This window comes from Charadrius vociferus, unplaced genomic scaffold (assembly GCF_000708025.1).
Source record: "Charadrius vociferus isolate BGI_N301 unplaced genomic scaffold, ASM70802v2 scaffold102, whole genome shotgun sequence".
Classification (NCBI taxonomy): Eukaryota; Metazoa; Chordata; class Aves; order Charadriiformes; family Charadriidae; genus Charadrius; species Charadrius vociferus.
Genome location: NW_009647212.1, coordinates 938961 through 962427, shown reverse-complemented (window position 1 = coordinate 962427; position 23467 = coordinate 938961).

Here is a 23467-nt window from a genome sequence, read left to right as displayed (position 1 = left end):
CTTCGTTGTCCAGCGGTAAATTTGTATTCCTACTGTAACAATAGAAAATTCCATTTGTCTTGAGTGAATTCAGAAATGAATTGCAGTGATTCATGTGTGTTGAATATGGACAAAATTTTTGGCACCTATCATGTAAATGTAAATGTACTGAGTTAAAACAACTGAAAATTCTTATTTCTTAATAATAAACTACGAAACACTAATAATTCCAGAATGATTGTTAAAGGTTAAATCATCAGACAAACTTATTACAGAATATCTTTCCCAGGTGAAGGTGTCTTTGTAACAATGTCTGTAGTTCTTAATCTAGAAACAAAATGAATATAAAATCTTTCTCAATTTTGAGACTACAGATTTGCAATGACAATGGCCTCCTTTCACTATAAGCATCCAGGCACCCAGCTGGAGTAATTTGGCACGGCTCTGACAAAGTCAGTGGAGCAATACAAAATTGCTTGAGCTGGGGATATGGTTCCTGAGAACAATAGGGAAAACCCAGCTGTATCATAGACAGACTTTTGAGTACAGTTAAGAATAAAATCCTTCACACATGCACAAAAAATAGCCACCCACTGGAAAAACACATTTTCAAGACTGAATTGAGTGGTGAAGACCATGTGTTACCAATCATAATAATTGCATATGTTAGGTAAACTTAATAAGAAAACTCAGACTTTTTTTTTATTCATTTGACAAAATATATACTATCTCCTTCCAAAAAGCACTTTAGTCTCTTTTGTGATTATTTGTAATTACATTCTTTACAGTTTTTTTAATTTCTAAGGTTTTCTGTTGTTTTGTTCAGGAGGGAAAAGGGGGCATTTGTTTACTATAAAACACCAGAGAAGGTAAACAGCAAATAAACCATGAAATAAACATCATAACCCCTTATTTTTCTAATCTGTCTCAGAATTTATTTAAGGGGATTAAGTAAAAAATTAACTGTGGGTTCTACCTCTGATCCTGACAGAGACTTGAAGAACTTCCCTGAGACTTTTAATCTATGATAGTAATGTGCTTTGAGATAATCAGGCTGGAAAAGTTGTTTAAGTGTACAGTATAGTGTAAAGTTCCTTTACATGAAAAGTTATGTTCATATCTGTTACATTTTAGTGATAGCAGTATAAAAGATTGACTTTCTTTCTACTAAAACTTTATATTGCAGCCATGACCCAAGGGGCCTAACACAATATTTTTAGTAATCATCATCACAATAATAAATTCTAATTTATAGGTGTCCAGACCTCAGAGACTCTTGGCATCTTAGCAGAAATAAGTAAACATAAAGTTGCAATAAAGAACTTGAGCATTTATAAAAAAGACCCTAATCCCACCCAGCCGCAAACCTTATCTATAAAATATTAGTGTACACAAGAAATTGAATTTAAATGCATAGAGAATGGTATTGGAAAGTGTATTTGGGACCTAAAAAGTACACAGAATTGGGCCAAGATGCAATCAGTTTTCATCCAAACATCTCCTTTTATTATGTTTTATTTAAATTTATTTTCTTGTTTGCTTTAATAATTAATTTTTATATGGTAATGTGAGTCTTAGCAAGGAACTTAATAGATAACATTTAAAGAGATTTGTATCTTGAGCTCTGGCTGGAACCAAAAGTCTACATAATTTTCCAATATTATGTCAAATAACCAACGGCTGAAAGATGACTGAAGTAAAGTATGAACCGTCATACCTAGAGAAGTCCTCCATGTTCCTCAGTACTGCAGTTAGAATTAATAGACTTGCATTATTCCACTTATGTCACATTTGATGGACAGGGAGAATGGGCACACCATAGAGCAACACTGCCGCTGCACATGATTTTATTAGGAGCATAGCTATCATAGTGGAAGAGCTGTAACTCAGGTTTGCCATTCCTCTCTTTAAAAAGCACGACCGTCCATAAAAATAAGTCATCAGTGCTAGGCCACACTTGCTAACCGGTTATTTAAGCTTAAGCCATGACTATCTGTGCGAGATGACTGTGTGTGAATATTTGTGAAGAGTAAAATTGGAAGTGATTTCATGTTCAGCAATGAAATCCAAAATATAAGACTTTCAGATGTCTGTCTATTTCTTACTGTACAAATATTTTGTAGCCAATTTGGGTAACTGTCCCAAAGTTTGCATTAGGTGACACAAAATGAGGATGTGGGAGAGAATAGTTTAAGCTGTTTGAGGCCCAAGGCTGGATATCATATGGTGTAAGTTAGCCCAGAGAGGAAAACATTGCCATAATACAGGCATGTAATGGTAAATACCGAAGTGAAGAAATTAGGATTCTAGACATAAACAAAGAGGCAGTAACCTGTAGTAGAAGTAGATAAAATCCACTTCTGCATGTTTAATTTCACCATACTTCTAGGTCAGTGTTTGCCTGTACCCATGTACAATAATTGAGTGTGAGTTTTAATTCAAATTCACTTCGTAGTGAAGTTTAGACAAATGTGTTGAGGAAATGAGAAAGCATTTATAAGCAACGTGCATATTTTGATAGCAGCCGTCTGCCCTACAATTTGTAAAATACACTATTTTACTTTTTATGAGGGAAAAAAATCATGCAAATGTCTGAAGCTGGTAGAAAGAATTGTTCTCCCTCTCCTTTTGTATGTGTCTTCTCTTTTCCACGCTGAACTTTTCATAGCCAAAGTAGCCGCTCTCTGGGTGTTTCTAAAGGGTGAAGTGCAACAGCAGCTGAAACTGTGAGGCTTTTGACCATTACCTGTAATGATGTTCATATGTAAAAACTGATTTACTTGGTTACACACAGAGCAGAACCAGATGAGCATTTTTTATTGTTTTGATTGATTATTATGTATTTATTTATTTTCAGGTAGGCGGGAAAAAGTTTTTGAAGCAAGATGATCAATACATAAGTATTACAACAGAAAGTAATTTGAGGGAAACACTATCAAGAATCACAAGACATTTGTCACTGACCTCACAGCTAAGTGTCTCAGGGACTGCACCGTTGCTTGGGGAACGTCTCTGCTTGCAGTTCTGCCACATACATATAATGCCACTTGGACCTTTTTTCTTGCTGACATTATGTTTCTTTGATGCCAAAACCAAAACTAAAACCTAGTTTCTCCTGTCTATGCTTTTTGAAATCACAGAGGACTCAAAATACAAGTCAAAGCTAAAAAATGCTCAAGGCTTCAAGTGAAATGAAGAAAATTTATGGAATAATGATTTGTTTCCTCAAGATAATGTCATAAACTGGATTAGGGCATGAATAATGGATCATTTAAGTATGCATTTTGTTGCTGTTGATTTCCTTATTTTTTCTTATCTCTTTTCAAGAAGACATTTAAATTCTCACCTACTGATTTTGTAAGAAAGTTTTGTTTCTGTAGTCAGTTATTCTGACAGTAGTCATGCCATTTCATGCTAAACTCATTCATATCAAATCAATTAAGATGCTTTACATTTATGATTACCCCACATTTTTCTATTAAAGACAGAGGGTACATTGCATGCTTCTCATACTGCCGACAGAATCGTAACTAGGAAAGCATAGGGGGAACACTCACAAATCATGAGAGAGAACTGCAGACTAAACATTAGATGCTGCTTGTAGGATATTACCGTGCAAATACAGTAGGGGTGATTAGCCATTTCCTTGCATCTTTTCTTGCCTAGAAATACATGTTTAGTATTCATGGTAGAAGATTAAGATGTGGGGCAAAAATACGTGGGATTCAAAAGAATCTGTTCAGCTCTGATTCTGTCCTGCTTATCAAAGCACAAAGGGCTGCCAGGAAAAAAAGGATAAAGTTTATGCATAGATTAGGTATCCATTGGCAAATACAGAGCAATGAGCAAAACAAGATGGTAACTGTTGGAATATCAGTTAATTACTTTTTGGCATTCCTAGGGTTGTGCATTCATCCAGAGGGGGACAGCTTTGTTCAAAACAGAATAAAATCAGCTAAAAATCCCACCACTGAAAGGGATGGGCTTGATCCTCTCTTCTTTTGCGTCCACCTTAAGAAAAAAAATCATTTCTCTACAACGTGCAAATCTCCCCTTATGAAACAATTCTGTGACAGACAAACGAAACCTTGCATCAAAATGAAAAAAAATGTGTACCAAAAAAACCCTGAATCTACAGCACTAAATGTTTACCAGACTCCCATCTAGTTGTATGAGCCGTTAAAAGTAAAGGTGAAGTAAACAGAGGCATTTGGTGTCTTTCCCTGAATCAACAACATTCAGATTATCCCACTTTACAGTATTCAGTCATTAAATTGTATGGTGAGATATATAGAGAGAATATTCCTAGAAAAAGGACTGATAGTTGTCTCTGCGGTAATATTAATTGAATCCCTTCTGCCATAAAGATTCCCACTGAAAGTGGGGAGGGAGGATATGAAATGGGAGGAAATACTTCAGATTTCCCTGGAGACATTTTCTTCAATAAGTTTTTAGTAGGTAATGTTTTATTACATTATTGGAATTATTAAATTCTGAGATGTGTTCTATTTTCCATCTCTTAACAATCATAACTTCCAAATAATGAGTGTGCAGACTTACTCTTCTGGTCTTTATTCCCTCACTAAGTCAGTGATCCCTGAAGCTAGTGACAGTTGAACGTTTTTGAGCTGCAGATCTCATTTTTGAAAGTAAAAGTTTCTTTGAGAATTCATGGAGAAAAAATATCAGATTAATAGGATGTTTAACAGTTAATAATAAAAAGGCAACTTCAAGTTCATTACAGTCTTGTAACAACACTCTTTGACCTCTTTCAGCCTGCTGACTGTCAGTCTTTCTTATGTCTGGGGAAGTCTCCTGTGATCACTCATTTCTCAATGAAAAGGTTTTCTGAAAATGCCATTAAACAATTAGGGAAAACAAATGCATCTAACTGGCCAGAGCCTGCCAGGATTGTGAGGGTGGTGGTAGGAAATTAAGCAACGGGTGCTCCTGCCAGACAGAACATGCTGTGAACATGTGGCTACTTTGGATTGCTAACAATGGGGAGAAACAAATGCAAAAGTGTGAGCTTTTATAGCAATTCATACATTATATATTTATTTTAATGGAAAATTAAACCTTATAAAAGAGGGGAAAAAAGAAAATAGTAGAACTAGCTGGCATGAAACTACAACAGCATTAGAGGAGAAGGAAAATAAATAAGAGGCTGAAGTCTTTCGGTTTCAAAGGAAAGGAGGAAAAATACTGAAATTTGCCAACTGAACCTGCTGGTAATAATTAGATGGAGGTTGCTGAGAAAATGAAACACTATTTTTTTACATCAAATTTTAATTCATAAAACAGGTACTAATCTTGTTCATTAGACCTGCCGGCTGGAGCCACGTGTCTGGCTGTTGGTTAGGAGTGCTGTGCTGTCTACATTATGTCTGGGGACTTTTAAAAGTGTCTTCTGGTTTGTGTTCTTAACAGAGGTGGAACTCGATCCCAAATCACTGGCCAAGGCCTCTAACTTTGAAAAACTATGGGTATGGTTCCTGCTCCAAGTATTTTAATGAGGTCCACTCCTTAGGATAGGTTTTGTTTGTTTATTTGTTTGGGTTTTAGTTGCTTTTTAATTGTGTTAGAGCTTTAAAATACAAATATTATAAGAACAGCACAGAGTCCCACAGAGTAGAACTCTGCCAGAGCAGTGGCACAACTCATCCATGGGTTTCACTCACGGGTTTTATTTGTATCTCCTGATAAAAATCAGGAGAGTTCAGGAGTTCAGACTACTCATCTGGTAGATTAAAAACCACTGAGATATACATTCTAGTCCCTTTTTCAGATGGAGTCCTGTTTCTAGTTGTCAAATTTGCTACCACACATTACTGGCAAGGCAGTGGAGGGTAAGAATTGCTGGTCAGATTCCCTTTGTAGTGCATCATCAATGCTGTGGAAGTTTATGACCACAGAAATAGAATCAAGGTATATGCTTGTAGATGCCAGTAATTTACATTTCAACAATCTAAAGAGTGAGATGATCAGTTAATCTCAAAGTAATTGAGTTTTATATTGGGACATTTCTTTTGGTATAGGAATATATTGCCAAAATTCCAATCACTTCTGCTGTCTGAAAGACTGATTTGTCATTCAAGTCAAGATTATGTATTTGAACCTTAATTTTGCTTAACATATTTTCTGGAGACATTTAAAAAGACATTTAGAAATATTAAAATGCTTTATATTAAGAACCTCTAGAAAAGAACTGCTTACCCTAAAATAAGTTTCTTTAATTTAAAAGGCAGTGACATTCACTCAGAAAAAATGGAGTGCAAACTGTCCTTCTATTATACCCTAAGCATGAGCAGAAGGGACAAGCCCTGATGCAAACTCCTTAACCTTTTATAGGTTTTCCAAGTTAGAGGAAGATACATATATATATATATATATATATACATATATAGTTTGCCCAGAGAAGTACCAGATGCTCCATCCCTGGAAACATTCAAGGTCAGGTTAGATGGGGCTCTGAGCCATGTGATCTAGTTGAAGATGTCCCTCCTTATTGCAGGAGGGTTGGACTAGATGACCTTCCAACCCACTGTTCCATGATTCTGTGATTCTATATATGAATTCAGCTTCTACTGTAGACTTTTGTCTCCTGTTTTAAGGTACAAAATCTTTACTTCTGATTTGACTGATATTTACTGAAGAGTTATCAGTAGTCATTAAGAGTCAGATTAATCTTTCCTAAATTTAGCTATCTAAAGGTATAAGCTATTTACAAAGACTTTATTTATAGTCACTGAATAAAGGTAGACACCTCCAGACTGTGACTCTTCTTTCTTAATGATCTGACTAACCTAAGAGAAATCAATCATCTTCTTCAGGAGTCTGTCTCTTTTTCAGTATACAGAGACCCAGAGCTGGTAGCTTAGACCAGATGCTTAATGTGTAAGTGGTTACAGGTAAGTAAGAAGATTTCCATCTTAGAGTCCCAAAGATGTCCCTTGGCTATCTATACTGAGTCTTTTATATACTAGAGGTTTGCAATTTGCAAAGGCTGTATTAAATCCAAATCAGTACCATGATGGCTAAACAAAAATGTAGAGAGTTAACATTGTACAGTCAGTGTGAAAAACTTCTGCAGTTTAGTCCCATCATGGACTGGTTTCAAACTGATGATTAAAAACCAAGTGGGTGAATTGCAGTTTAGATGTTCCAAATCAATCTGGCCATGCCAAGAGTTTGACATTTATTATTGCAAAACTCCTGCAGGGGCTAAGACTTGAGATATTTTCTAATATTACATATTGAGGGGTAAAAAATCCAATGCTTTCAGTGACCTTGCTTCACACATCATAAATTAGCAAATACTTAGATGCTCCGTGTGCTGGGAATTTTGCCTCCACAGAACAAAGAACAGTTGTTTGAGGACTTGTTTGCTAATAAAATCAATAAAATCCATCATCATTAATCACCTTGTACTTTTGGCTTTCTGCTTTCCCGAAAGGACCTTTGATTGTTTTACATTGGTGACAGTTTCAGATAGTGATTGAATATACAATATGTATGCAGATGTGTGTGTATGTCTCTCTCTATATATATGAATCTCACCATTTATTTGCTGTATCATGAATTAATTAGATTCTTAAAGCTATACACCGTAATATCAAATGGTAAAAAAAAATCAGTTTACTCTGTGTTTAGAGTATGTATAAATTTCATGATATTGCAATTAAAGCTCTAAGGCCAAGGAGACTGGAGTTGTTTAACATAAATTCATCCTTTAAGACATCTCTTTTGTCGATAGACAGAAAAATCTTACTCCAGGGGATGAGTAACCCTTACAGGTTCTTTAATGTCAGGGAAGAGACAGACCATCTTCTGCAGGCACTTGTCTCTCTCCACTGACTGTAGGGGGAAGCTAAACAACTGCCTGAAGTTAGATTAACTGAGGTTGTACTAAATTCTTAACTATCACAAAAACTATTCCAACTCTAAATCTCTTTGCCATGATTTTCTTTTTGAGCTGTCTTCTTCTGACTCCTCAGCCTATTTACTCAGAATGGAAGCATGAGCAGTCTCTTCGCATCCATCTGTGTACTTCTGGCAGAATGGGATCTAACTTTTGAGAGCGCCCCTGGCATTTCAGGAAAACAAACAACATTGTTAGGTGTGGATCAAAAATCCTTGACCCTGCAGTCACCAGTTGGTCACAGGGTAATTCTGCTGCTGGCTGTGTTTGAAATTCTGGGGCAATGGTTCACTGTTGACTCAAAGGGAGTAGTGAGACCTACAGAATGACTAACACCTGGTGTTTTGCTTGGGAACCTGCCATGTGAGCATTCAAGCTCAGGCCAAACTTCAACCCGATTAGCTCCTCTGAGATGGCACTACAGTGACGCCATAGGCAAAAACAATACCTTTGCCAGCTACAGCTTGAACATGTGTACTGCTAGGTAAGACTTCCAGTGCTGAAAACAAAGACGTCTATTGCTTGACCCAAAGTAGAGTCTTTGTGATAGTGGGTCTGTCAGACTGCAGCTAGTCATTAGAGAACAATCTAGTCATAAGCAGACAGAGTAATCGTTCTGGATAGGGTTTCAAACAGGTCTAAGGAAGTGAGTCACTCAGCCCCCTTGAAAAGTGAATGGAAGCTGGAGACCTGTTTCCTGAGACACCTTTGAAATCCTAGCTTATGTTACAGTATGGCTATTATCCAACCTTAACTTGGGACATTGAAAGGATTTTCTTTCTCTTTTTTCTTTCCTTTTTCATGCCAAATTAAAAGTATGAGGGCCTAAAGTGCATTTACACCAAAACAACTTTCCACTGACTTAGCCATATAAAGAGGCCTTGTAGTAGGTATAAATATGATTTATACTCACTTTAAGACTCCTTTCCACTACCTGAGTGGTGTGAAGCAACCTGTGTGGAAATCAGATTCAGGCCTACACTTTCTTGAAAGCAGCCAGGTTGTGTTGCTTAGACCTGCTGCTGCAGAAGCAGAAACTGTTCTGCTCCAGGCAACAGGGTTGCCTCACTACCCAAGCAAACTGTTTAGTCTCTCCGCCTCTTTCCAACCTCCATTCTACCTAAGAACATTATGTCACTATCCAGGAAGAACTTTTCAGACTTAGAGAGCACTCTTTTGATTCTGATGAATAGAAAGGCAGAGAAAGAAAAGAGAGGGGACCAGAAGAGGTACTTGGATACTGTTTCTCAAGAAGTCATACAAATTACAGGAAAGTATAACTTAGCTAACAGTTTCCTTATTTTCTTAATACAGAATTTAAAATTGTGAGTAGACCTTCTTAGGAAAATATCCTTAATTCACATCTAATTTTTTTTTTTTTAGGAATGCAGATTGTTTTAGGAGGCATAATAGATGGATAGGTTACCTCTTGTGAAAGAATACCATCTGAGTTAAGGGAGCAAAGTGAGGTTTTAGTTTTGTTTTTAAAGGGAAATTACTTTCTGTTATGACTCATCAGAACAAGTTAATTTTCCTATTATCATGTTTTACCTTTAAGCAATAATTTTATTTTAAAATCCATAACAATACATCTGGGTCGCATTCTGGAAATGAAGCCGATCTGAAAATATGACCTGAGGCATTTGAACAACAAAAAAACCCTTTCTTTCGTATTTCAAAGTAATGAACATCAGTGCACTGCTTTGGCCTCCAGTAGTGTTACAGAGTGCCTATAAGCGATTTCAATAACATTATCTAATTAATTTTCTTGTATTTCCAAGACGTAGGTAGGGAGTTATTTATTTAAAATTCTTTTACAATTGAATGACAATTAGAAACAGCTTGAATGACTTTCCCGAAAAGTTGCAAAGCATCATTTGCAGAAGCAGACTTAAAATAGTCTTTTCTCAGGTTCTAATATAATCACAAGTTCCTCTTGTTGCGCTTACAATTATAAAGGAATGTGTCCTTTCAATTGACCTTCTTTCATGCATAAAAATAAGCTCTGCAACCTCCTCATGTCTCTGCATTGTGCAGCTCTTGAAAGTTCTGTGAAGATTGCTGTATCTCCCCAAAGTTTTGAAAAGATCTCAGCCTGTCGTGAGGGTGCTTGACCTTTGCCAGTAACCCAGGTACTCAATGCATCACCTCACTGCCTTCCCGACATGCATATAAAACAGTGTGACTTTATATTTCCTTTTCCAATTACTCACAAACTAATTTAAGCTGTGTTTTGCAAGCACTTTTTTATTTTCCCAAATGACAAGTGTATTAGCTAAGACTGTCAGCCTACCTGCCAGCTCCCCAAAGCAAACCCAGCACGCTGTGACCTCATGCATGCAGCACGCAGGACTGCCTATGAGCAGGGGGCTCCTAGGAAATAGATGTGAAGCCTGGGCCCTGTCTGAGCTGCTTTGGTAAGCATGTTTTATGATAAACTTTATCTCATTAGGAGAGGGAAAGGGGAAATCTTGGTCAAAGTCCAACTCTAGAGCTTATGTTGAGACTGAACTTTTCTGCTGTCCAAGTCTGCCATATCAAATTAGGGAGAATAAAGCCGGCTGCTTGCCCGATTATTTATAACATCACAGGAAACTTGGAATGACTTATTAAGGATGGAAATAGTTCTCTTTCCTCAGAAATGGATCTTGCTTTGCCAAGATACACAGTGACTGACTGCGTGTAAGAGTAGTGCACAAATACCTTCCACATCGAAGGTTATTAAAATACACCTGGCCTCGTTTATCAGCACTCACATGATGTGCATGCACCCACGCTGTGATACCTAAAAAAAGAGCTCCAAGGAGCCCTGCTGAATGTTTTGAGGGGCAGGAACAGATCTGGAAATGCAAAAACAAAAATAAAATGAAAACACAGATCAGCATGCTTGTTGCATCTTTGACAGTGTCAATGAGCCTTTAGCATGGACCTTGATGAACATTTTAGTACAAATTAATACCCACTGACCACACAGGCTTTTCATTAAAAATAAAGCAGTTAAGTCTATCCCCTTGAGCATTACAAGAATAGATCTTCGAAAAGTGGGCCAGCTTTGGGAGGGAGAAAGTGTAGTCTAATGGCCATAACAGGAAAGTTCACATTAGATTTAATTTCTAACTCACTCAGTGACCATTAGGCTATTTATCCCACCTCTCTGTTCCAGCACCCTTAACATGATGCTAAAAATATAGCACCTATGGGTGCTGTGAATCAACATTTGTCAAGGGTTTTGATTCAGAAAACTTGAATATCTCATTTCTGAACAGGACTTAAAATGGCAAAATAGCACATAGTATTTGAAAGGGAACTGTGTAGGATGTGTGGGGTGGTCTAGAACCTGCGCCTTCATAGCGTGGTAGTTCTGGCTGTGGTAATTTTCTGACATAATTCACAGGGAAGGTGTGAGAGAGGAAGATGGAAGAATCTAAATTTCATGGATGAAATTAAATTCAATCACCCCTTTCCAAAAATTTCCCAAGACTGTGACTCCCTGCATTTCAAAAACAGTATTCCAAAGAGCAAAGGTTTGGGCCTCTGTGGCTGTGATTGTCCATGTTAGACTGTAAGAACAGTTGCAACATGATTTCAAGCATGTCGGGTTGTAAGGAAGTGAGAGAAAGCAGACGCTGACTGGAATATCAGGAAAATGATATTAACTAAGGATTTGATTTTTTCTTGTTACGTGTAACTGCTCTTTTCTGAGCTGTCTGTACACATAAAATTACTATTCTTGGTTTGTCTTGTCACTGCATCCCTTGCTTCATTTGCTGGTAGCTTTGTAAAACAGAAATCTTGCTCAGAGATGTCAAGTTCATTTTCATCTTTGTGAATTAAAAGAACAAAACAAAGTATCTGTGCTGCTTTGACTTTTTTGTTCCTGCTGAAGCTGGAAGAGGCAAGGAGGGCTCATAGCTTTTAGAGCAGAAGAGGACTGATCCTCTATTTTTACATTTCATCTGCTAAATAGAACTTTTTCTGGGGCTACCAATGTACTTTAATTCCTGACACGGACCAGGAGCTCTTTGTAGAACTGTAGAAATTCAGTTTCTCCAGTTTTCAAGTTATTTGGGGCCCATTTGACAACACTAGGATCTATCTTCCTTCATTTAGATATTCAGAAGAGAAAGGCACTGGACACTCACAGGTCCACAGGGCAAGGTTCAATACTCTTTAGCTTGAACTTTCAGAAATCTGGTTAAGGGACCAAATCAGGAAAAAAAAAAAAAGTACTGAAGGACTGCTCACTGCCTCACTGCCTCAAAATTAGATCCAAGTCTGGGGAGTGGAATTCATGGTGCAGCGTGGGACATCTAAACTTTCCAGTACAGCTCTCAAATATGATTCATATCAGCCAATGTGTTTTGATGGTGGATGTCTAAGCTACACATTTGAAAATGTCAAAGAGAGGGAAGCATCTAAAATTTTGTCTTTCTCCTGAATTTACGCCCTTACCCATAGTCCAAATTAGGTTCTGTGGAACTAAGATTTGCAACGAAAATGCTTCTCCTGCATTTCTCTATGTAAGTCATACGAAGTGTCAGCAAAGACAACTGTCTCCTGCTTCTCTTTCAGAAGATAGCCAGAGAGGGGGAGGAGGAGGAGGTGATATTACTAAACACATTTTGCGTAACAGTCTTGCTATGAAAGTACTTGCCGCCTTCTTCTGACCTATTTTCAAACGAAAGTGACTGTGGGAGCTATGCAATGTGCTGAAGTTGACGCTGTCATTATGCATGAAGTGTGCTCAGAGCACACCTACTTGAACTGGACCACTGGGCGGACTTAGCACAAGGGCACACTGTTTTGCATCCCAGATGGACTGGGTGTGGAGGATGTGCATTTAGATATTCCATTCAGCTGAGAGGGTGACATATTTGGATGTGTGCAGCGACACACTAAGTTAGAAAAGTTAGATGCGTATGGACTCTCAAACATGTAAATGAGTACATGGAGATTTTTAGATCACCAGTCTGGATATAAGTGTTTAAATTACACTATAATTGTATGACAGGTTACCTGGGTAGTAAAAAAAGAGGTAGACATACCTGTAAACCTCTTTCCCAGGAAAAGAAATTACTAATTCTCTCCACTACTAGGTTTTCTCAGTGTAATTGCTTCTGAATAAAGCTGAACATCTTCATTCAACACATAACGCCTCGGTCCATTTTTTAATATTTTTTTTTTTCTGTTTTTCCTTTGTCTACTTTTGAAGACTAAGCTGAAGACATGCAATGTCACTAAGTGCAATTAGAGTATCTTGAATTGTTCACCATGTGGAACTCTCATGTGTTCAGATCTCAGAGACCTCAATCTTCTCAGCTGATGCCTTGGCTCATAGGGGTGGTGTCCAGCAGACAAAATATAGCAAATGCTGACTCAAATAAGGGCGAGAATATGTGATTGCAAGCAATTGAGTTATCCTGGTTTAATGAGTTCCCACAAGCAGTAAGTAATCACTTGTGATTTTCTGCCTCCATCATAAAGGAGGCGAATACTAAGTATGCAGAATCATGAAAATTATAAAAGGCTGCTGACTAGTAGCTCTGTCCTCCTTGTTCATTGTTTTTAATAAGACACGACACATCATAAGCAGAAGGATCAACCCTGACCCTTTTTAAGTGTGGTTCTTTTTTGCACCCCTATTGATGTCTGGTCAAATTTGTGGATTATGGGCAATAATTAGTTAATCTACAGAGAAGGGTGGGGTAGATGGACTCCTTCTGATAAAACAAGAACTTATTTAAACTTCCTCAAACTTGCAGTGAAGCAGTTCCAGTTTTTCCTGGAGTTTTTAGACAGTGTTTAACTGCTAAGAAATTATATATAGAGAGATTTATATGCATATGTATAAATACATATTCATATTCACTTTTAGTTTTGCATTTTTGAATTCCAACTGGCCTTTCTCTTGGTATATCTTATCCAAACAGAAGAAGGAAGTTTCAAAAAGTTTTCAGAAAGGTCTGCTGTCACTGCATTTCCTGAGCATCTCCACTGTGATCCTCTGGGTCTCTGTCATACTGCTTGGGTCACAGGGGGACATTCCTCACAGTGCGCTGCCTTTTCTGCATAGATTATCAGTAGTCTTTATATTGACTGTGGTTTAGAGATTTTTTTTGATATCCAGCAGATTAGAAGATGGGAGTGAACTAATTTTTGTTTTTCTTTTCTGCTATGTATTATTCATTTCTGTAGCCTGAAACCAGAAGTCAGTAGCTAAGCTGAGGAAAGCTGAAGGAAGCAATATCTAGTTTGATGTTAATGAATACAGTGACTCTTTTAATAGGATTTTATCTATGCTCTTGTTCTCCTATTTCTTAAAAAAAAAAAAGACATGATTTTCTATCCACAAAATATTAATTGCCAATAAAAACATACCTTTAAAATAATATATTTAATCACACCTACCCCATTGCTTTCCAATTTTTTTCCACCTTCTGTTGCAGCCATCACTCTTAGGCTACTTCTAGAGAGAGCCAAAGTGAAGATAAAAAAGAAGAGCTGGAGATCTGTTGATGCTGTATGATGACACATTCACACTTATATAAGTGTCACAGAACTTCTTTCTTACTGTGACATTTTTCTTAATAAAGGCAGTGGTTTTGTTGGGAACTGTGTGCATGCTTATACCAGGGCTAAATTTGTTTCTAATTATCTGGCACAATTGCCATAGCAGAGCATGCTGTGTGTGCCAGCACTACACAGATAGGGAGTTTGTGAGAAGAAACACATTCTGGATTTAGAATGTGAAAAGCAGCTGAGGAGTTCACCACGAGGCAGGGGTGTGAAAACTTTACTTACAAGTTGTTTTTTCCCACTGTGTCCTCCCTGCAGCTGATGGAGTAATAGAGTTGTAATGGTTTGCTTACAGGCAGTCAATTAGGCACCTACAGTTACTCCACAGGGTGTAGATTTTACATGAGTGGCTTATTCATAAATAAAATGAATTACTGCAAATTTTGCTCTAATGTTCTCCATTCCTAAACATGACTACATCATTTATTTCAAATCTTGTCACACTCACACGCAAGGTCTTTGTTTCCTTTTCTGCCCTCTTTACTACCATGGTAGATTGACATAGACTGATGTGTGATATTCCATTCTCTAGCACACAACACATTTTTTTCCTGCCTCAGAGGTACTAGAATTCACATGTTAAAGGGTCAGTTCTGAGTGGGGAACTTAAAGGAAGACCCTGAATCTGAATTAATAATGCTGAATTGGTATTAGTAATGCTGAATTGGTATTACGCATCCTGAAACTGGTATTGCACTGCATAGTTTTGAAGGGATGGTGTCACTGGAGATGCTTTTAAAGCGAGATCAATCTAAGCTTCTGACAGTTCATGAAAACTGAAAGTCAAATAATATGTTACACCTTTTGCATATGTACAAGGAATGAAATGTACAATGCATATGTACAAATTATTCCAAAACAAGGAATGACCATATCCCTGCTTTCCCTGAGCAGTTGAATTCAATTTATTTAGTTAGATGTAGTGAGAAAGAAGATACATGACTTATGCTGGAAACACAATTTTAACTGTCTTTTGGTCTATGTACATATAGATACATAAGTGTATGTATATGCAAAGAGATAGCAGTATAGAGGTAAAGAACAGATAAAATATTTACAATATTTCAATTACTAAAATGTGAAATAGCTAAGAATCATAGGTAAAATCAGGACTGCTCCATAAATCATGTCTTAACTCCTCTTAATCAGTTCCTCTGCTCTTTGTTTGACTGCTATTTTCTCCTGCTTCTCCAATAAGAAGCCTCTTCGCAGAACAAACATAAATGCCCTCCAACCCCAAATTTGGTCCAGTCATTGTACTCTCTTATCAAAACTTTTCCCCTTTTTCCCACCCCCATGTCCTTCCCCTCCTTTCCCTTGTCCTTCTCCTACTGTGGACTTTAAGTGGAATGTGGGTGGGATTGAGTTTAAGCGGCAGGCAGACAGACAGCAGGAAAAGGCTGTATACACAAACGTGTCCCAGGTGTCCTGACATGTCCTTGCCCTGCAAATGGTCACACTTGCTGTTGACAGGATGACGAACTTCAGCCCAGAATCCGCACCCATAATAAGACAATGATGTCACTGGCTCAGTCCCGCTACAGACTATTGTGGAAGAGGGAATGTAGCTATGATGTGAATACAAACAATTGTAAGAAGTATTTTGTTTCATAGGAAGATCTTTTCATGTAGGAGAGTTTTTCTCCGTCTTTTCTCTTTCTTTTTCAATATTTAATATAGCTTCTTTGCACTGTTGATTTATTTACAAAGTGTCATTCACTTCCATAGTACTAGGTAAATAAGGATGCATAAAACCAAAGCATCTGTTAATAGTCATTGGGGGATCTTTTTAATAAGTATCTCCAGGCCATAAAAGATTAAATGTCTGGCCAGAAAACTTTGGATGTTGACATTTGGATGTTGACACATCTATCATTATTACACTTACGTTTGCCAGATTTCATAAAACACTGCCAGTCTCTGCATGCTCACCCTGCAGTCAGCTCTCCCTCCACGGAGAAGTGGGATTTTTATAGCATCCAGTACACAGTAACGAATACATATGAGAACTTTGATAGATGTATATACATATAAAAATATATGTTTATGCACACACACACATAATATATATATATTTTGCTGATTTGTTCATGCAAAAATAAAAATGACTACACAAAAGGAGCAATATAGAAAATACGCTTCCTAGACTAGTTTTTGCTTTGGGGTACATTATTTAAAGGATCTCTTTCTTTCAGAATGGAGCATTATTTCATATAGTAAAGTTTTTTTAGAATGATAGCCACTCATCAACTGATTTCCTATGAATGCTGCAACAGGGGAGTTCAGAAAGAGACACGAAGGGGAGAAGGCTAATAGTGCTATACTCCAGTCCAGAAAGACTGCGTTGGATGTAGGAGTTAACATGTGCTACATATTATTAATGGCCTCCAGGGTGCTTTTGTCTGAGTAAGCTCGAAGCAGGAGCTGCATTTCATAGCTACTGTACAAGGTACATAGCACATACCTCTAATGCACACCTATGATATGGTGGCTTGGACTGAATCCCCACACCATGGCTGTCTGGAATAGTGGGATTGCATTTCCACAGACTCAGCTGCCAAGAACATTCTCATTTTCTTACAAACATACTTTAAGGCTTTGATTCCTAAGGTAGGTCAGCACTCCTCTGTTCCCTGTAGAGTGCTGCCAGTCACATGGCCACCTGATTCAGGCCAGCCTAGATAAAGATGGAATTGCTACGGCACTTCAAGCCTTTTCCAGGGAAAGGCTTGCTGTGTGTACTGGTAGTTTAGGAGTGACATTTAAATAAATGCAGACATAGCTGGAGCCTGCCTGAGTAAACAGTACTAGCAGAAAGAGAGCGCTGTATGGAAAAATAGAGCTATTCACTAATCTACAGAACAGCAGCATATAGGGACATTGTCTGAGCACAGGTCTAAATGCAGTCACGTAAAGCTCAGTCTCTCAGCTGTCAGAGTGATGGGTTTAGAGCTGCTATATGAAGAATTTACATCTTGAAGGTCACCTTCATCTTAAAGGTGAAGAAGATGTTGATTGGGAGTATCTTTGTCCCAGAAGAAATAAAAAAAAACAACACCTTTTTTATTTTTGCTTCCTGACAGGGTATACTCTTTAAATTCATAACCCATGGAACTTTAATATGTAACAATTTTCTTCTACAACAGATTCACTGCTCTGTACTTGAAGATGACTCCCCGTCTCGACAGCCTTCTGGGCAGCCCAGTCCATCTTGCACAACCCACAAGAACAGATCCAGCTTCATTAAAGGGCTAAAGTCCTTCCAGTGCATTTGAAACTACCTGCCAGAACTATCTCAGTGTATAAAACTGATGTTATGATCAACTTTGTTAACTGTTTTGAAAAAAGTTTATATTCTCTACAGAATATATTTTAGCTACTTTTCATGACAATCTTTACAGTCACATATGCAAAATCCCCAAAGTTTTATGCTGAAAACAGCAATACCAGCTAAAATGTCTTGATTTGGATGACAGGACGGAACAAGGTTTACCAAAGTGTTTAGATTTTAAATTTTTCACTAACTGGAAAACATATGTGGAAAGTACCACCTAGACCACCTCTTTCTCCCAGAGACATTCTGTACTGTCATCCATTAAAGAAATGATAAGGTAATGTACTCCTGATCTCAATGGACAACTCTGAATCCAAACTTTCTCCACAGTCAGGATTTTCCATTCAGCACATAAAAGAAGTAGCTGGACAGCTGTGAATTTTAGATCCAGACACTTGCTTACTCCATCTTCCCGTAAGCTATTTTCCAGTCTATTGTGTTCTGATATAGGGAATCAAAACAGATATCCTTTCTGGACAAAAGCCCAACCAGAACCAGGTTGGCTGACATAATTCACATGTTTCCAATGTACACTAAGACTATTACACACCAGTTTCACTAACAACTTGGCATGCATTCAGTGGTGGCATCATTTCAAGGGATGGAGAGTCATAGGAAAGATTTTGTGCTAGATTCTGTCTCCTGAAACTGCTTTACTTAAGGGATCAGTGCACAGGCTTCCTGGAGTTTCCTTTAATTGTTTGTGGAGAGCTGTGTTGCAGCTACTGAACTGATCAGGCCTCACCATGACACAGATAACTTCAGTGGGCCTTGATTTATCTTGACATTTTATTTTATAACCACTCATTGTATTTAACCCTGCTGTCACTAAGCTGTGGGTAGTGGTTGCTCCTAGACCAAATGTGATGAACTGTCACTATGGGGAGGAATAACCCCATGCATCAGTACCGGTTGGGGGCTGACCTCCTGGAGAGCAGCTCTGTGGAAAAGGACCTGGAAGTCCCGGTGGACAGCAGGATGACCATGAGCCAGCAATGTGCCCTGGCAGCCAAGAAGGCAAATGGCATCCTGGGGTGCATCAAGAAGAGTATGGCCAGTAGGTCGAGGAAGGTCACCCTCCCCCTCTACTCTGCCCTAGTGAGGCTGCATCTGGAGTATTGTGTCCAGTTCTGGGCTCCGCGGTTCAAGAAGGACACGGATCTGCTGGAGAGGGTCCAGCAAAGGGCTACAAAGATGATTAGGGGATTAGAACATCTCTCTTACGAGGAAAGTCTGAGAGACTTGTGTCCCTTTAGTCTAGAGAAAAGAAGATTGAGGGGGGATCTTATCAATGTTTATAAATACTTAAAGGGAGGATGCCAGGGGGATGGGAACAGTCTTTTTTTCAGTGGTGCCCAGTGATAGGACGACAGGTAACAGGCACAAACTTGAACATAGGAAATTCCATCTTAAAATGAGCAGGAACTTCTTTACTTTGAAGGTGGCAGAGCACTGGAACAGGCTGCCCAGAGAGGTGGTGGAGGCTCCCGGTCTGGAGACATTCAAAACCTGCCTGGGACGCCGTCCTGTGCAACCTGTTGTATGTGACCCTGCTCTGTCAGAGGGGTTGGACTAGATGATCTCCAGAGGGCCCTTCCAACGCTGACCATTCTGTGATTCTGTGACTACTACCAGTCAAAGCCCTTTGGCAGTACATTTAGTAGCAATGGGGACTTCTGAAACTCTGTGATTGCAGACAAAATAGCTGCACTGCAGCCATGGGTGAACTCAGTTTTGTGCGTCGTTTGGAGATAAATTTATCTCCAAACACAAATGTAGAATATTAATTTCATCTAGATTAGGTGGAAGTAATGTTTAGGAAGAGATATTATCTTTGGAGAAGCCTAATTTACATAGTCAATTTGCCATTCAAAAGTCTAGAAGACAGCATAACAGATGCTACTGCTGTATCCTTCTTCAAGGTGTTTAGAAAAGTGCTTGCAACAATTAAGTCATACTAAACAATACAGTGAAAGGAGCCCGGAAATCTTTCCTCCTTTCTTTTTGCTTAATCCCACTCTTGGAGCAAGGGTCCTTCAGGCCTTATGCACAGGGGCCACAATCAATGCTAAATAGCAGCATACAAGCAAAAACATGGAGGAGGATTCTGATTTAGCCAGACTTAGGTAGAGATACAATACAAAGATTTCTATAACTATTACCCTTGCATGTCCTCAGATGATCATTTCATTATTCTTCTGCCAAGGCTTCAAGCTGTTGACATTCAACTGGCTACTTTATTTATTTATTTAAGTGTTTAAATGTTTGAGATTATGTTTCAAACTGCTGTTTTGCAATCCTTCTGCAACGTTTGTCAGCTGGCTTCTCTCAGTGCAATATCATTGGGACAATAATTATGGCATCCAGTTTTAGAACTGTTTAAAAAGAAAAGATAAAAAAGGCAACACAAAAAGGGGTAAACCTTTCACCTCTTCAAAGAGCAGGTATTCATAGGATCATTTCCACCTCATAACATCATATCCCAGTAATAGAGACTCAATTGTTTGGAGAGGGCTTGGCCAGCATTCTAAACAATGATAACCTACATTTACCAGCATCCAGTAGGTCAGATGTGAATTGAAGTACCAACTAGAGACGTAAGGTCCTAATCTTTCTTTTTTTCCCCTTGGATGATCCACCATTAAAGCACTGCAGAATGGTTCTTGTCATCGTAACTCGCTGGCTTACACTCAAGAGCCTGTCATTGGCCCTGTGTTTCCAACAAGCTTTCCTCCTGAAAGCGAAAAATGGAAGGAAATACCTGCTCGAAGTTTAAATTCAGTCTGAAAGAAATGACAACAATAATTTTTGTTTCAAGCATTGTCGTTTTAAAGAAAAACACAGTGTCTTACTTTGTAACATGATTGCTAAATTACACTGACAATAGATCTCTCTAAAACTGCCAAGAAGGCAGAAGGTGAAATGGTGCTATTTTGGCACTGCTACACTTTTGGTTGTTCATGTGATTTTTCATTGTTCAGCCTAATAAGTGGAGCACAGCTAAAGTGGTGTAATGGTGTGTGGCTGCTAAAGTGCATTAACAAAGTGGTCATCGCCTAACTGTGCAGGGCTATTTAGATTGCAGAGTAGGAAACCAGATGAAATTTCTACCTTAGTCCACAGGACTGACCTGCTTCTAAGGGATGGCATGAAAGCAGGGCTTAGAAAAGAAGAATATCTAAGCTGCTATGGCTGCTATCACATGTTAGTAACACAAAGGAAGTGTAGCGCTAATTCCTATTTTAGTATAGCACAAGTGACAACAGTATTTATCCGCAGTCATAGGGAGACTATTGTGATGTAGGTTATACTCCTATGTTGATAACATCTTGACACTCCCTTAGTCTCATTTGTTATTAGTGGTTTGCTTGGCTTTTTTTTTTTTTCACAGTTTGTCTGAATTTTCCAATCAAACAAAGAACTATTAAGTCTCCCAAAGCAGCAAATCCTTTTCACTGTTGTGTCCATTTATTTCTTTAAATAAGGAAAACCTCAAGGGTTCCACACCTGTGAAGGAAATTTAATACACAGACATCGATGTTAAGAATATTTCTTCAAAAATGCGTCATGAATATTTCTTCCATACTCTGCTTACATATTTATGCCCTTTTCAAGTAATCCTCATATGACATTCTGTTGTCTTTGAACTCTTTAGCCTGACTCACTGCTATTTGGCAAAGCACTTTGTTTGCCACTTAAGACTCCTCATCACGAGGATGATATTGTGATGGTTGGGGTCAGCAGGAGGAGCTCTTACATTGAGCTGACAACTGAAGCAATCAGGAGTTGGTCAGTCATTCCTGTAATAGATGAAGGTGGGGGGAAGTTCTCCAACCTAATGTGTCACCTTTTACAATACTGCTTTGATAGTTTTAATCACCCAGACTATTCTGGGTAGCAGGGTGGCTTTGTTTCTGCTATGGCCTTTGCTAGGAATTCCTCTTTGAGACAGATTCACTCTGGGGATCAGGCATGGACACTATGATAGGAAAGATGACAGCTTGCAACCTCATTCTGTTCTGGGAATATGTGTACGTGTGTGCAAATGAAATATGGGGGGAGGACAATTAATGTAGGACATATCTGGATTATGGATCATTGCCAATACTTTCTGTTTCACTAGTAATGACAAAACATTTAGTCGTCTGAAAAAGATGTAACTTTTATCTTGAGATAGTTTCCACCTTTTGACAACTTTCTTGTCAAGTTTCTTGTCTTTTTTGTTTTTTAGATTTGATTAATGCTGGATGCAGTAGCTGTATGAAAGAAAAGTTGAGCATCTGATCTGTTTGACACAAAATCTCTGTGAATTGTCGTTATGTTGTATGAAAATTTGTCTATAATTTTTTCAAAGTGGACTATGTATAAAAACGTGCATAGACCACACACTTTTACAGCTTGGACTTACTGCCTTAATTTGGGAGCAAACAACACCAATTACACAGTCAGAGTTTGTGATGCATGCCCATAGCCATAAAAATTGGCATGTAAGCTGTCAACTCATTTCACTTTAATCTAGATATCGTTTGATGTAGGAGTTCATTAGCAGCCTGGTTTACATTCCAACACAGATAAGCATTGAAAAGATTCTCTGTTCTGCTTTCAGACTTGCTGTCTGATATATGTTTGACGTGCTCCCTTCACTTCATGTTTCCAGTGGAGATTACTTTTTTGTATCATCACTCACCTGATTAATGACAGATCATAAAATAGCCATTATTACTTCAACTCCTACATCTCAATGATTGTTAACCACTTTTTTCTCCTTCTTAAATTTCTTGTTATGCACCTGTTAATATAATGTCTAGTGTTTTGAACTAGGGTCTGCATCCTTAGTAGAAAAAAAGTATCTCATGGCAAATTTTCTTACATAATGAAACCAATAACAGCATATACACATATAACTACATATATCTGCACCCAAAGTAAACCAGAAATATTCTGGAAGTTTTTTTATTGGGATAACATGTTCTAAACTATTTTATTTTTTTCTGTTTGCATTTACTTTCTTTTACGTACTCCAGCAAACTACTTGTTTCAAGTCTGTCTTACATCATAAACACAAAACCTTTTCATGAGAAAAGGCATGGAATGAAAAGATAACGTAATTAACCAATTAGATGTAGGACATCTGGGTTTATGCTTGCTTCTAAACATCCAAGATGCACTATGATTTCAACATGTCAGTTGATCTCTGTGCCTCACTTTACTCTCTCTAAAAGGTAGATTATACTATATACAAACTATATAGCATGTGATACGGAAATTATTAATATTTCTGAAGGTATTTTCAGGTATTACAGAAATATATTAACAGTGTTATTGGCCACATTTTCATGTGTGTGACACAGTTCTGTTTAAGAAACTAACAGACAAAAAACAGCCTTGAGGCTGAGCAGCTATGTGAATTCCATGTGTGTACAAGATCTCACAACACTCTTCACTGTTTGCTTCCCTGCCTCTAAGCCTATATAATGCCCATCTCTTTCTTAACAAACACTCTATTTGATACAGTACTGACAGATTTGTTTCTATCAACGCGTGCCCCTCCTTTTGATCTGTTCTGTTTCTATTTTCATGTGCCTTATCAGTAGCTGTGGGTTATCTATGGACTTATTTTCAAGTAACAGTTCCTTTAAAAGAGTGCAGGTTATCTG